This window comes from Lissotriton helveticus, chromosome 11 (assembly GCF_964261635.1).
Source record: "Lissotriton helveticus chromosome 11, aLisHel1.1, whole genome shotgun sequence".
In the NCBI taxonomy this organism is placed as follows: Eukaryota; Metazoa; Chordata; class Amphibia; order Caudata; family Salamandridae; genus Lissotriton; species Lissotriton helveticus.
The window spans coordinates 206,866,572-206,879,825 of NC_136072.1; the positions used below are offsets into that span (position 1 = coordinate 206,866,572).

Genomic DNA, 13,254 nt, shown 5'->3' on the forward strand with positions numbered 1-13,254 from the left:
TAATTACCAAGGGAAATGCGTTTGTAATGCCAAGACTCAATACACCTGTATTGCTGGGCTTGCCCAGGATACTCAAATAAAAAATAAAAAAAAGCTTTAAATTTAAAATGCGATTGTCTTAGAAGCATCCAGAGTAATTTTAAAAGCGATACATTCAATCATTCAAAATACTCTGGCTTAAGGAGACTGTGCGAACAAGCAAGTTCTCAGTTAGTACTCTCTGGTACAGTGTGTCTGACCTGTGTCAGTTTCTCTGATTCTTCCTGTTTCTCGTGTTAAGCCATGGCAGCTTCTTGAGCTGTGCAGAGTGTGAGCATCTGGAAGGGCAGCCCCAGCTCTTCCCCTCCCACTCCCCCCAATGGACACGCGATGGCTTAGCAAGGGAAACAGGAAGAATATGATCTGGGCCTCTTGTCACCATACATTAGGAATAAACAGACTCGCTGAAGAAATGTTGCAAAAATGTAACAGACTCACTCAGTAACCAAGAATGACTCAGTGAGCCTGTCTGCTCTGACACTTCTGGAAAGTTAGGGAAGGATTAGCAGAATGAGCAGCTTTTACTCTCATGGGACCACCGAGAGCAAAGGCGATACAGCGGCCCCGGCTCAACCCGACCCCTTTTTGAAGAACATTGAAATACACATGTAGCTGGGGCGGTCGCCAGGGAGGATCTAGCTCAGTGATACTCAAAGTACGGCCCGGGGGCCGCATAAGGCCCTCCAGGTCTTTACTTGCAGACCCCTGGGCAGCAGCAGCACTGGCTGCTGTTTACTCGACTCAGAACTAACATGAAAAAGAAACGTACATATACAGCAAACACATATTTAAAGGTTAATTGCAGTTAGGAAAAGGAGATAACTAGGCCCTTAACTTTAGGAACACCTTCATTCTTAAAGGCAGCCACTAGATATACATGCTCTGTTTCCCTACCCCGACTTTACACCCCGCTGGCATCAGTGCGGCCCTCGGTCACACCACAGACCAAAACTTTGCGGCCCCTGGGAAAATGTTTGTGAGTACGCGTGATCTAGATCAACAAAAGGCGGGAGTAGTTAGACACGAGGACGAAAAAGAAGCATGCATCTCTAAAAGGCACAAACAGGAACCAATTAAAACAAGTATTGGCATAGCCAATAGGTCTCGCCTTTGGGACCTTATAAGTGTTTAGCCATGCAACAGTTGATGTTGTTGCACCAAGGATATTGTGCTGCATAACTAAACACGTATAAGGTCCCAAAGGCGAGACCCACTGGCTATGCCAATGCTTGTTTACCTGAAGGGCATTGGCTGACCGCTACCTGGTTACTGAGGCCCTAGTGAGGTTGAGACATATTTGGGGGAGTTTTAGCCACATCAGATGATGCTGTGCACGCCTACGCCTAGGTAGCAATGAGGTGCAGTTGGTGCTGACTGTGAGTTTGTTCTTTCAATTGACGGGGTTGCCCCTGTTGACTCTGGTGAAAGCCAAAAACGGAATTCAAGTCGATCTTCTCATCACACAGACTTTTCAGGTGAAAAAAATGTCAATGTTTGCTGAGGCCTTCAAATTAGTTACCCAACTCCACCAATGAGGTTCAATGAGTATTGTTGATACAAAATAATCATGTCTAAGGATCGATGCAGACAACAACAACAACAACCAAGCATTGGCCATGCCAATTGGTTTTGCCATATTAGTGTATTATGAACATATGTCCTCGGTGCAGTGCAGAGTTGGAAAAGCATTCCAATGACACATGCGTAGCTCAGACAGGGCGGGAGGGGAATCCTTGCCCACTTGTAGTTGTCAAACACAATAGGATTTTGCACAACAGGTGCTCTGAACTCACATTTTTTAAAGTGCTTTCATAATGGTTAAATAAAATGTTGCCTAAAATCACACAATTTAAGCAGGTAAGATGCGCCTCGAACCATGGCTGCAGCAGGGTTGGGTTGCTTCTGCGTTCTGGTTTTGTATAATATTTGCTACCCCGTAACTAATTGCAGCAGCGCCAGTCTCAAATTCAGCAGCAATGTATGCTTCCTTCCGGCCATATAAGAAATAATTGTCCCCCGCCTCCTCCTTCCCCCCTCCATAGACGTACTAGCAGTGTTTCTTAGACAGGACCTGGACTCTTGTGTTAGCCTAAGACAAATTCTAGCACTTAGAGGAAAATCCATGACTCTAATGAAAGCCTCCACATGAGGGATTAGTGTTTCCGACGGAGTACAATAGTTGTCGTGTGGGGGAGTTTGGCTGCTTTGAGGGGGGGCTGTTCTACATATGTGCACATTCTCTTGAAGTGATTACTTCACACTTCTTCCTTCATGAGATGCTGCCTCAAGCGGACTTAATGGAATCCTATGGAGTCTAAAACAAATTAAAGGGTGAACGAGTTATTACGTTGTTGGAAAGCACACTTTCACCACTGCTTTAAATTGCATAAGGATCAATGTGCAATTAAAAGAACACAAAACTGCAGAAGGCCCTGGAAAAAAACTACTACATGTTACACGTGTTTATTGCAACAATTAAAGTAGACGATAAAATATAGGCAAAGTTGGTTTAAAACAAAAACGACTATTAAAAATCGGATTAACAAAATGAGCATGTTCCGCTTTAGTGAAAGGGCAGTAAGATGATTGTGCAAATACATCAAAAGCAACACAACTAATAAACCTAGCTTTCAAGTTTTATACCCTGGAGAGAAAGGCTGCATAAATTAATTTTGCAGTGTTTTGAAATTACGAGAGTCCTGGAGACCAAAATTAGTAAGGTAGGGGTTAAAGTTACAATACTACAGCAAGACTTAAGTAAAACCCCGGCAGGTTGGAGAAGGCTGCAGTGTCGGCACAAACAAGCATTATGTAGTCAGGCGGGTGCAGCTTGTGCCGTCTCTGCCTCCTGTCATCAATTAGGAACGCCACTGCTTTGTTGAGGATGAGTGCTTGATTAAAGGGTTTGCTGGTATTCATTAAGGATCTGGCACTGGCAAACTCCTTCTCCCTGGGATGAAGCATACTGTCTCCCATGGAGCGGACAAAATAAAAAATAAAAAATAAAGAAAAAGCAGCCAGGGGCCATTTTCCCTGAACTGAACATATGTAATAAGAGCGTCCTGTGGCCCATTTCATGACACGTATGCATGCCAATAAGGTCGTCTAAGGGTTAAAGATGTCGTGCTCCACAGTCACTCACACATCTTGTATTTCAGTACTCATGACGCCATCTAAGTGAGAAGCTGCACGAACATTTCCTCTGACTGTGATCTCGTCCCATGTGATGCTGTGTGACGCCAATGTTAGGTCAAAGGTCATGTGGTGTAAAGGGGGGGGGGGGGGGGGCAGGACAAGGAGATATAGATATGTAACATAGGGGAAGTTTGGTTAGTATGTCCAAGGGGCAGAAGTGCAACAGAAAAATTACATCAGGAAAGTCTGAGCTGGAGGGAATAATTAAGAGTAAGGATTTTGCTTACTTGAAAGTGCACTTAAGTATACAAAGGGATGATATTGGAACTGGAAATGAAATCCGTCCGTCATCTTCTGCAAACATATATCATAATTACTGATCTCAGAGTATCATTCCACACAGTGTATAGACATGCTGGACGATTGGTGTATCTAAGGGTGTCCCACCACAAAGAATATACAAACACACTGGACGATTGGTGTATCTAAGGGTGTCCCACCACAAAGAATATACAAACACACTGGACGATTGGTGTATCTAAGGGTGCCACACCACAAAGAATATACAAACACACTGGGCGATTGGTGTATCTAAGGGTGTCCCACCACAAAGAATATATAAACACACTGGATGATTGGTGTGTCTAAGGGTGTCACACCACAAAGAATATACAAACACACTGGGCGATTGGTGTATCTAAGGGTGTCACACCACAAAGAATATACAAACACACTGGGCGATTGGTGTATCTAAGGGTGTCCCACCACAAAGAATATATAAACACACTGGGCGATTGGTGTATCTAAGCGTGCCACACCACAAAGAATATACAAACACACTGGGCGATTGGTGTATCTAAGGGTGTCACACCACAAAGAATATACAAACACACTGGGCGATTGGTATATCTAAGGGTGTAAAAAACAACGAACTAGTAAAAGGAGGGTCCCAGGGAATATTTAATGACCACGCAGCTATAACCCCTGAACAGAAGTACAGCTAAACAAAAAATAACTGTGGGTCAAACAGAATGTGTCTATTATGAAGTGTGTCGAGGTGACTGAGTGTGTGTTGAATGATATATTAGAACAGCACACAACCAAGTATCGCACTCGGAGGGAAGATATCCATCAGTTTATCGTCCTTTACCGCCCTGTCATCATTTGAAAACCTTTCCCAAGGTGTGTAAGCCAGGTTGTTGCCACTTCAACAAGGAAAGGGAAGTGCGCGGTAAAGGAAGGGGTCGTTACTTGGTAACTGAGGAGCAGTGCAAGAAAAAGTTTGTGGAGAACAAAAGAGGAAAGAGAAAAAAGTGCTCTAAGTTAAAATTGGATAACGAACGCTGATTAACTTTATTCTGGTGCCGTTCATTTCCAAGGTTAAAAAACAAATCAGTGCAACACAACCAGTGAGTAACCCTAGTAGTCACTGGTTTATCATGATGGTCGACATGTTTCTGCGGTTTATAGATCACTAAGTATCACCCGCTTCATCAGGACCTAAAGTATATGCTACTGCTCAATGTGTGATAAAATAAAGTATTTGATACAGATACAGATATCACCTGATCAAAACTTGGTAGTCCTCCTAAGTATGTGGGGGAGGTCCAGGTGAGGCGTCATCAAGACACAGACAACACAGATAAAAAGACACATACAAAGATAAAAACGACATTAACACAATTAATGTAAGTCATTTTTCATTGTCAACTCATGATATGGCATTCCTGTTGAGTCAATTACCAATCACTCATCAACTGTAGTCCTCTCGCTCACCTTTAGGGTAAGAGGAACGTGCCGCTCCTCGCCTGGCTACAGCTCAGGAAGATAGTGCACCGCTCTAAAATGTAGAGGAAATGGGATGTAGAATAAAAAAAAACAACTGCGAGTGCCTGACATGTGGGCGCTACCACAAGTTGAAGTAGAGATATACCAGCCAAACTCCATTTTCCTGGGGTTTGTTTACCTTTAATAAATCTAGTGTCATGGGCACGAGGTCTATTACCATTTCTCATTAAAGCAGAGGGGTGAATGACCACATGTTTTAGCAGCTATTATCGTTTTGCAGACTCGGTGGCGTCCACCGCAATAAATGCGTGTATAGTATTGAAGTTGGAAGACACCGAGATAGCTTGATTACAAAGCTATATTGCTTTAATTCTCAAAGGTTAATATTAGAGGCGCGATCCCCCTTTGAGTCTCCATCTATCTCAAGACCTATTCCTGCTATGTATATAGCTCTGGTGGCAGGGTACCCAGTTGTGCTATATATTCGCTAAGATGGACTTAGTTAATTTCACACTCGCTCGTTTTTACAGGGAACCTGAAGCGAGACTCGCTATCGTTTTAAACATACAGGTCCCAACAAGGATGGACTTATTTTACACACGTAGTCGCGCTCGTTGTTAATGGAAGTCTGAGGCGCGACTCACTGTTATACAAGCAAGCAGGTCTAAACTCGTGGGCTTACCTGTCCGTCGGTACACTCGGCAGTCATCTGTGCTGCTCGGGGAGGTAATGGACAGCGGGAATCGCCATTATTTGTTTGTTTAGGAAGCCGCGATCACGTGACGTAGGTGCAACGTCACGTGTAGGCGACTAGGTATGCCGGGAAACGTAGTTTGCTTAGCCGGGACATTGTTTTAATGTTCCTGTTGCGGGGAAAAACTACTTAGAACTCCGATGGAAACCAGGGGATTACAAATTAATTACATATATACATATGTCTGGAAAAGACCTCATCGGGATAATGTCGCTTGCTGATACAGTTGGCACGTCATTTGTAAAGTACCGCAGAGCAGAGACCAGCCGATTCAGTTATTGTGGCACATCAAGTCTCCTCATATGGGGTGTGAGTATTAAACTAAACAAATTACTGGTCACGATTTTATGGACATCAACAAGTATGTACCATTGAGCTTGCTATACAGCGATGAGACAGATAAATCGCATCATGGGAATCAAACAGGTAGTGTATCCTGAGTGACTGGGACAAAATGTTATCATCAGAGATCGTAAGCTGTTTGTGGTTGGAAGGAACGCTGTAAATTTTACAATGTTATTACAGGGACATCCAAGGAATGTCCTCATTCAGGCCATCCTTATCCGTGTTGAGTTTATAAACCCATTTCTGTTCGATTTATCTGTCTCATCGCTGTATAGCAAGGTCAATGGTACATACTTGTGGATGTCCATAAAATCGTGACCAGTAATTTGTTTAGTTTAATACTCACACCCCATACGAGGAGACTTGATGTGCCACAATAACTGAATCGGCTAGTCTCTGCTCTGCGGTACTTTACAAATGACGTGCCAACTGTATCAGCAAGCAACATTATCCCGATGAGGTCTTTTCCAGACATATGTATATATGTAATTTGTAATCTCCTGGTTTCCATCGGAGTTCTAAGTAGTTTTTCTCCGCAACAGGAACATTAAAACAATGTCCCGGCTAAGCAAACTACGTTTCCCGGCATACCTAGTCGCCTACACGTGACGTTGCACCTACGTCACGTGATCGCGGCTTCCTAAACAAAGAAATAATGGCGATTCCCGCTGTCCATTACCTCCCCGAGCAGCACAGATGACTGCCGAGTGTACCGACGGACAGGTAAGCCCACGAGTTTAGACCTGCTTGCTTGTATAACAGTGAGTCGCGCCTCAGACTTCCATTAACAACGAGCGCGGACTACGTGTGTAAAATAAGTCCATCCTTGTTGGGACCTGTATGTTTAAAACGATAGCGAGTCTCGCTTCAGGTTCCCTGTAAAAACGAGCGCGTGTGAAATTAACTAAGTCCATCTTAGCGAATATATAGCACAACTGGGTACCCTGCCACCAGAGCTATATACATAGCAGGAATAGGTCTTGAGATAGATGGAGACTCAAAGGGGGATCGCGCCTCTAATATTAACCTTTGAGAATGTAAGCAATATAGCTTTGTAATCAAGCTATCTCGGTGTCTTCCAACTTCAATACTATACACGCATTTATTGCGGTGGACGCCACCGAGTCTGCAAAACGATAATAGCTGCTAAAACATGTGGTCATTCACCCCTCTGCTTTAATGAGAAATGGTGATAGACCTCATGCCCATGACACTAGATTTATTAAAGGTAAACAAACCCCAGGAAAATGGAGTTTGGCTGGTATATCTCTACTTCAACTTGTGGTAGCGCCCACATGTCAGGCACTCGCAGTTGTTTTTTTTTATTCTACATCCCATTTCCTCTACATTTTAGAGCGGTGCACTATCTTCCTGAGCTGTAGCCAGGTGAGGAGCGGCACGTTCCTCTTACCCTAAAGGTGAGCGAGAGGACTACAGTTGATGAGCGATTGGTAAATGACTCAACAGGAATGCCATATCATGAGTTGACAATGAAAAATGACTTACAAAGATAAAAACGACATTAACACAATTAATGTATGTGTCTTTTTATCTGTGTCTTGATGACGCCTCACCTGGACCTCCCCCACATACTTAGGAGGACTACCAAGTTTTGATCAGGTGATATCTGTATCTGTATCAAATACTTTATTTTATCACACATTGAGCAGTAGCCTATACTTTAGGTCCTGATGAAGCGGGTGATACTTAGTGATCTATAAACCGCAGAAACATGTCGACCATCATGATAAACCAGTGACTACTAGGGTTACTCACTGGTTGTGTTGCACGGATTTGTTTTTAGGGCTCGGACCTAAGCCTCCACGAAGAGGAGGCGGAGCTTCCAAGCTCTTATGTGTTCAAAACAAAAATGCAGTCCGGCTGGCACATTCCTTAGATTTTTATGGCATCTGCCTAGTGATTCGTCTTCGCTGTTCTGTTTTTTTAGTAGCGTTGACCTGATAAGCTATAAGTAATTTACGCGTGCCCGATGTGGCATTTTGTGTGCGCGAACTAGCACGGCCGAGTGATTAATCTTAATTAGGAGCTGTCAGAGTGCCCGTGTAATGCAATCCAGATGGTGCCGCGTTTAACATTTAAGTTCCCGTGTATGTTCGTTTCCCAGAGCCGCTCCTGACAGACACTGGACTGCGCGCGCCCTCTCACCAGCGGAGCGGGGTTTGCAGTCGAGCACGCCGCAATTCACATTTCAGAACGACGAAGGCTGGCGGCTCTGCCCGCAAGCTCCGCTTCCTCCATTGAGCTTTTAGCGGTCTGCCTAAAATACTTATTTTCACATGAAGGAGGGAGCATTTCTCGCGGCTCCCGGAGGATTACGAATGCTGGCCAGGTCTTCCGCTCCAGGGCCGCGGCCAAACTTCGCTTATTTATTGCGCCTTTTATCCAGAAGCCTGTGGTTAGACAGTGTAAAGCAATTTAGCAAAGTAAAAAATGAAATCTTTACTTAACAATGCAGTTCGCTAGAAGAGCCAGGGAAAAGAATGCCAAGCCCCCGTAGCAGGGTTTGAATAGCCAGTACCACAGAAGGATCTTAAAGGGACAGACGAAGAAATGTACAGCGTCGAGAGTCTGACTAATGGCAGACTGCGCTATACAAGCATGATAGCTATGCGGCGAAGGGCAACATGTGTGTAGCTGTTCACCTTTAAAGGGCGAGGGGCCAGTCTGAGACTTCCATGTGTTTGGCTAATTAGAATAGAGCCCCCCCCCCCCATGGGTGCCAGAGTAATAATGGTGCATTTAAGATATTTGCTATTTATGCAGACTATTCTGCCTTCCTTCGCTTCCAAACACCTGAAGACACTGTGCCATAGACAGAGACATACACAGACACGCAGCTAACTCATTACTTATTTATGCACTGAAGTATTTCTTTTATATAGTGCGACAAACCGTAGGGGAAGGGGGTTGCAGAGTGGCGGTGCAGAGTGCAGAGTGGCGGTGCAGAGTGGCGGTGCAGAGTGGCGGTGCAGAGTGGTGGTGCAGAGTGGCAGTGCGGTGGTGCAGAGTGGCGGTGCAGAGTGGCAGTGCAGGGTGGCGGTGCAGAGTGGCGGTGCAGAGTGCAGAGTGGCGGTGCAGAGTGGCGGTGCAGAGTGCAGAGTGCAGAGTGGCGGTGCAGAGTGCAGAGTGGCGGTGCAGGTGCAGAGTGGCGGTGCAGGTGCAGAGTGGCGGTGCAGGTGCAGAGTGGCGGTGCAGGTGCAGAGTGGCGGTGCAGGTGCAGAGTGGCGGTGCAGGTGCAGAGTGGCGGTGCAGAGTGGCGGTGCAGGTGCAGAGTGGCGGTGCAGAGTGGCGGTGCAGGTGCAGAGTGGCGGTGCAGAGTGGCGGTGCAGGTGCAGAGTGGCGGTGCAGGTGCAGAGTGGCGGTGCAGGTGCAGAGTGGCGGTGCAGGTGCAGAGTGGCGGTGCAGGTGCAGAGTGGCGGTGCAGAGTGGCGGTGCAGAGTGCAGAGTGGCGGTGCAGAGTGCAGAGTGGCGGTGCAGAGTGGCGGTGCAGAGTGCAGAGTGGCGGTGCAGAGTGCAGAGTGGCGGTGCAGAGTGCAGAGTGGCGGTGCAGTGGTGCAGAGTGGTGGTGCAGAGTGGCAGTGCAGAGTGGCAGTGCGGCGGTGCAGAGTGGCGGTGCAGAGTGGCGGGGCAGAGTGGCGGGGCAGAGTGGCGGGGCAGAGTGGCGGGGCAGAGTGGCAGTGCGGCAGAGTGGCAGTGCGGCAGAGTGGCGGGGCAGAGTGGCAGTGCGGTGGTGCAGAGTGGCGGTGCAGAGTGCAGAGTGGTGGTGCAGAGTGGCGGTGCAGAGTGCAGAGTGGCGGTGCAGAGTGGCGGTGCAGAGTGGCAGAGTGGCGGTGCAGAGTGCAGAGTGGCGGTGCAGAGTGCAGAGTGGCGGTGCAGAGTGGCGGTGCAGAGTGGCGGTGCAGAGTGGCAGTGCGGTGGTGCAGAGTGGCGGTGCAGAGTGGCGGTGCAGAGTGGCGGTGCAGAGTGGCGGTGCAGAGTGGCGGTGCAGAGTGGCAGTGCAGAGTGGCAGTGCAGAGTGGCGGTGCAGAGTGGCGGTGCAGAGTGGCGGTGCGGTGGTGCAGAGTGGCGGTGCAGGGGCAGAGTGGCGGGGCAGAGTGGCGGGGCAGAGTGGCGGGGCAGAGTGGCGAGGCAGAGTGGCGGGGCAGAGTGGCGAGGCAGAGTGGCGGGGCAGAGTGGCGGGGCAGAGTGGCGGGGCAGAGTGGCGGGGCAGAGTGGCGGGGCAGAGTGGCGGGGCAGAGTGGCGGGGCAGAGTGGCGGGGCAGAGTGGCGGGGCAGAGTGGCGGGGCAGAGTGGCGGTGCAGAGTGCAGAGTGGCAGTGCGGCGGTGCAGAGTGGCAGTGCGGCGGGGCAGAGTGGCGGTGCAGAGTGGCGGTGCAGAGTGGCAGTGCGGCGGGGCAGTGCGGCGGTGCAGAGTGGCGGTGCAGAGTGGCAGTGCGGCGGGGCAGTGCGGCGGTGCAGTGCAGAGTGGCGGTGCAGTGGTGCAGAGTGGCGGTGCAGTGGTGCAGAGTGGCGGTGCAGTGGTGCAGAGTGGCGGTGCAGTGGTGCAGAGTGGCGGTGCAGTGGTGCAGAGTGGCGGTGCAGTGGTGCAGAGTGGCGGTGCAGTGGTGCAGAGTGGCGGTGCAGTGGTGCAGAGTGGCGGTGCAGTGGTGCAGAGTGGCGGTGCAGTGGTGCAGAGTGGCGGTGCAGTGGTGCAGAGTGGCGGTGCAGTGGTGCAGAGTGGCGGTGCAGTGGTGCAGAGTGGCGGTGCAGTGGTGCAGAGTGGCGGTGCAGTGGTGCAGAGTGGCGGTGCAGTGGTGCAGAGTGGCGGTGCAGTGGTGCAGAGTGGCGGTGCAGTGGTGCAGAGTGGCGGGGCAGAGTGGCAGTGCGGTGGTGCAGAGTGGCGGTGCAGAGTGGCAGTGCGGTGGTGCAGAGTGGCGGTGCAGAGTGGCGCTGCAGAGTGGCGGTGCAGAGTGGCGGTGCAGAGTGGCGGTGCAGAGTGGCGGTGCAGAGTGGCGGTGCAGAGTGGCAGTGCAGAGTGGCAGTGCAGAGTGGCGGTGCAGAGTGGCGGTGCAGAGTGGCGGTGCAGAGTGGCAGTGCAGAGTGGCAGTGCAGAGTGGCAGTGCGGTGGTGCAGAGTGGCGGTGCAGAGTGGCGGTGCAGAGTGGCGGTGCAGAGTGGCGGTGCAGAGTGGCGGTGCAGAGTGGCGGTGCAGAGTGGCGGTGCAGAGTGGCGGTGCAGAGTGGCGGTGCAGAGTGGCGGTGCAGAGTGGCGGTGCAGAGTGGCGGTGCAGAGTGGCAGTGCAGAGTGGCAGTGCGGTGGTGCAGAGTGGCGGTGCAGTGGTGCAGAGTGGCGGTGCAGTGGTGCAGAGTGGCGGTGCAGTGGTGCAGAGTGGCGGGGCAGAGTGGCGGTGCAGTGGTGCAGAGTGGCGGGGCAGAGTGGCGGGGCAGAGTGGCAGTGCGGTGGTGCAGAGTGGCGGTGCAGAGTGGCGGTGCAGTGGTGCAGAGTGGCGGTGCAGAGTGGCGGTGCAGAGTGGCGGTGCAGAGTGGCGGTGCAGAGGTGCAGAGTGGCGGTGCAGAGGTGCAGAGTGGCGGTGCAGAGGTGCAGAGTGGCGGTGCAGAGTGGCAGTGCAGAGTGGCAGTGCAGAGTGGCAGTGCGGTGGTGCAGAGTGGCAGTGCGGCGGTGCAGAGTGGCGGTGCAGAGTGCCTAAAACACATTGCCATTTACAATGCCATTATCTCTAACTTAAAACAAACCTCTGCACTCTGCACTACCACTCTCCACTACCACTCTCCACTCTCCACTACCACTCTCCACTACCACTCTCCACTACCACTCTCCACTACCACTCTCCACTACCACTCTCCACTACCACTCTCCACTACCACTCTCCACTACCACTCTCCACTACCACTCTCCACTACCACTCTCCACTACCACTCTCCACTACCACTCTCCACTACCACTCTCCACTACCACTCTCCACTACCACTCTCCACTACCACTCTCCACTACCACTACCACTCTGCACTACCACTCTGCACTACCAATCTCCACTCTCCACTACCACTCTGCACTACCAATCTCCACTCTGCACTACCAATCTCCACTCTGCACTACCAATCTCCACTCTGCACTACCAATCTCCACTCTGCACTACCAATCTCCACTCTGCACTACCAATCTCCACTCTGCACTACCAATCTCCACTCTCCACTCTGCACTACCACTCTCCACTCTGCACTACCACTCTCCACTACCACTCTGCAAGAAGGACATCACAGGCAGCAGCAGGCAAACCTTTTACACTCACAAGGAGACGACAGGCAGCAGAGGTGCAAGTCAGTGCACTCGCAAAAACGACATCACAAGCAGCAGTGGTGCAAATTTCCCTTACACACTTACAGCAGGTACTGTGCCAAAGCAGCAGCAGCAACAGAGCAAGAGTCCCTTACAAAGAACAGGCACAGCACAGAGATGCACAATGCAATTTTCTCAAACTCACAGGCAATAGCAGTGCAATATTCTCACACTCACAAGAAGGACATCACAGGCAGCAGCTGTGCAATTTTCTTACACTCACAAGTACGACATCACAGGCAGCAGCAGTGCAAGCTTCTTACACTCGCAAGGAGACCACAGGCAGCAGAGGTGCAAGCTTCTGACACTCACAAGAAGGACATCGCAGGCAGCAGCAGAGCAAGCTTCTTATACTCACAAGGAGACGACAGGTAGCAGAGGTGCAAGCTTCTCACACTCGCAACAACGACATCACAAACAGCAGTGGTGCAAGCTTCCCTTACACAGTTACAGCAGGTACTGTGCCAAGGCAGCAGCAGAAACAGAGCAAGAGTCCCTTACAAAGAACAGGCACAGCACAGAGATGCACAATACAATATTCTCATACTCAGAGGCAGCAGCGGTGCAAGCTTCTCACACTCACACGAAGGACATCACAGGCAGCAGAGGTGCAAGCTTCTTACACTCACAAGGATACCACAGGCAGCTGAGGTGCAAGCTTCTCCCACTCACAAGAAGGACATCACAAGCAGCAGCGGTGCAAGCTTCTCACACTCACAAGAAGGACATCACAGGCAGCAGCAGTGCAAGCTTCTTACACTCACAAGAAGGACATCACAGGCAGTAACGCTGCAATATTCTCACACTCACAAGGAGATCACTGGCAGTACACACCACA

At 49.9% G+C, this 13,254-nt stretch overlaps 1 protein-coding gene across 9 annotated transcripts in view; it reads right to left on the reverse strand.

Moving 5' to 3' along the window:
• LOC144792353 (uncharacterized) overlaps positions 1 to 13,254 on the reverse strand; it is a 250,193-nt gene that overhangs the window by 180,533 nt on the left and 56,406 nt on the right. For 2 of the 9 annotated variants that reach the window (XR_013602542.1, XM_078667323.1), the window contains exon 2: positions 3,462 to 3,528. The exons of the other annotated variants lie outside the window; for them this stretch is intronic. The gene's annotated coding sequence lies outside the window, so the exon portion shown is untranslated. The remainder of the gene's footprint in view (positions 1 to 3,461; positions 3,529 to 13,254) is intronic. 9 annotated transcript variants of the gene reach the window in all.